The sequence below is a fragment of the Pteropus vampyrus genome, unplaced genomic scaffold (assembly GCF_000151845.1).
Source record: "Pteropus vampyrus isolate Shadow unplaced genomic scaffold, Pvam_2.0 Scaffold685, whole genome shotgun sequence".
In the NCBI taxonomy this organism is placed as follows: Eukaryota; Metazoa; Chordata; class Mammalia; order Chiroptera; family Pteropodidae; genus Pteropus; species Pteropus vampyrus.
The window spans coordinates 69185-72101 of NW_011889466.1; positions in this window are offsets into that span (position 1 = coordinate 69185).

A 2917-nucleotide genomic window follows, 5' to 3' on the forward strand; every position below is an offset into this window, starting at 1 on the left:
TTGTAAATAATGCTACAATGAACATGTCCCTTTTTGTAGTATTTTGGGTTTCTTTGGATAAATACCCAGAAGTGGGATAACTGGGTTCTTCTTTGTTTCTTGTCATAGCCTTTGTTTTAAAGTCTATTTTTGTCTAATATAAGTAATGCTACCACAGCTTTTATTTCTTTGTTTCCATTTATGTAAAGTATCTTTGACTATCCCTTTACTTTCAGCCTGTTTGTGTCTTTCAATCTGAAGCGAGTCTTTTTCAGGCACCATATGTCAGGGTGTTGTTTTTCATTCATTCAGCCATCCCATCTTTTTATTAGAGCATTAAATTTACTTACATTTTAAGTAATTATTGCTAGCTATGTAGCTATAGCCCCTTTATTATTAATATTTTTGATCTTTATGTTTTTTCTTCTTTTTTAAAGAAGTCCAACTAACACTTGTTTTGTAATAATGGCTCGGTGATGTGAACTCCTTTAGCTTTTTTTGTCTGGGAATCTCTTTATCTATCCTTCAATTCTAAATGATATTTTTGCTGGGTAGAGTAATCTTGGTTGTAAGTCCTCACTTTTCATAATCTTTACTATTTGGTGCCAAACTCTTCTGGCCTGAAAAAGTTTCTTTTGAGAAATCAGCTGACAGTCTGATGGGATCTCCCTTTGGGTAACTAAATGCTTTTTTTTTCTTGCTACTTTTAAGGCTCTCTCTTTGTCTTTCACCTTTAGCATTTTAATTATGTTGTTTCTTTATGTGGGCCTCTTTGGGTTCATCTTTTTGGGACTCTCTGTACTTCCTGGGCTTGTATGTCTATTTCTCTCACAAGGTTAGTGAGGTTTTCTGTCACTATTTCTTGAAATGGCATTTCAATTCCTTGCTCTCTCTCTCCTCCTTCTGGTGTCCCTATGATGCAAATGTTGTTGTGCTTAATGTTGTCCCTTAAACTATCTTCATTTTTTTGGATTACTTTTTCTTGTTACTGTTCCAATTGGTCGTTTTCTGTTACCTTGTATTCCAAATTGCTGATTAGACTCTCTGGTTTATGTAATCTATAATTAATTTCCTCTAATGTAAATGTGAAATGGAGCCTTACAAATTTTAAGTTATTCTTGAGATTGTTGAACATTTTTTAGAACACATGTCAAACAGCATATAAAACTTCAGCCAAATACAATGAGAATTGAGACCATCGTGTTCAAGATATTTTATTCACGGACCAGGTACTTTACATTGACAAAGATGAGAGAAACATTTGGCAGTAAATGGTTGCCTCATAAAGAGTTAATTACATCAATATTTAAACTTTTCTTTTCCTAATCATGATTTTTCTCATAAGTCATAAAAAAGGACTGATAAGCAAAATGAGGAAATAAACTGAGATCTGATATCATTATTACACTGATTTCTCTGAGAGGTAAAAATAGTTGAGCAAAGGGTGTCATTTAAAATCATCAGTGCTAATTATATGTGTTTTGTCATTATGGATAGTTATATTTTTATTTCCTTCAAGATAAGACATGTTACAATTGCTCTCATTAACTTTTTGCTGATTCACTATTTCTCCTCTCTGAAAATTTAAGATAGCCATGGAAAATCAAATAATTATATATCATACCCTAAAATCATTTTGATGCATAAGGGTCAAGCGTCATGTTTGATGCATAAGGGTCAAGCGTAATGTTTCCCAATACATTAAAGTAGGAAAATAGACTTACATCACATAATTTTCATAGCACTGTGTGCATTCAAATATGATTGTTGTAGTGAAAATTTAGTAACCTAATACTGTGAGAAGATAATGAAAGTTGAACATCACAAGTACCACGAATTTTCTTAGCAGAACTTAGCTTAGGATTTCTGAATCTCAGCACTACTGATGTTTAGGGCCAGATACTTTGCTCTTGGAAACTATCTTGTGCATTTTAAGATGTTTAGCAACATTCATGGTCTTTACCAACTAAATGCTGATAGCATACCCACAATTGTGACAAACAAAAATGTCTCCAGGTATTGTCAAATATCTCTTAGGGGCTCAAAAACTCCCCCAGTTGATAACCACTGACTTAGCTGATCCATTCTGAACCATCATCTAATCCTTCCTTCACGATGGTGTCTTCTGCATATTATTTCTTCTAGTATTTAAAATTATATGATTTTATAAATCTTTTTCTCTGTCTGAGTTTATCCATAGATTTTTTACCCCCATGTATTAATACCAACGTGATGAATTTCTTCTTGGTTGGTTGAGAATTTTCTTTATTTTTTTTTTAAATTTTTTACTTTAATTTATTGAAGTGACATTGGTTAATAAAATTACATAGGTTTTAAGTGTATAATATGTTTTTAAAACAATGTTTTTAAATAGTCTTAAGTTGAATCACATATGACTGTTATTTCTCTTCCTAATTACATGGATATTAGGTACTTAGAAGACTAATTTTCTAAGCCCTTCATAATACATAGTACAGTGTTTTGTGTTCAATGGGATCATCAAAAATGTTGATTGACATTGATAGCAGCTAGCCCTTGGAAATATAGTGTTATTTTTCTTTTAGTTCAGGGTATTTTACTATTTTGTTTGTTTAATAAATAAGATACCCCCTGAAAATGCAGCTCAGGCTGTAGTTCTAGAAAGAACTTTTAGTTTATTGGTTCTTAAAATAGAAATATATGTTAAATTAATTTTGAAGTCCTTACTGTGAGAAAACCAATGTCCTCCTACTTGCATTAAAAAATCATGAATAAGTGAAGTGTCATGAGACACCCACTGATCAATTTTCACTCATTTTCATCTTACAAAAATAAAATGAAAGTAAAGAAATAAATCTTGATCTGCTTTCTCTATCAATATATCCTGACCTTATTATGGATTCTTCAGCTACTTTGAAACACTTTCAGTGCAAAGGGCTTGGCTCACTGTATAGAGAGG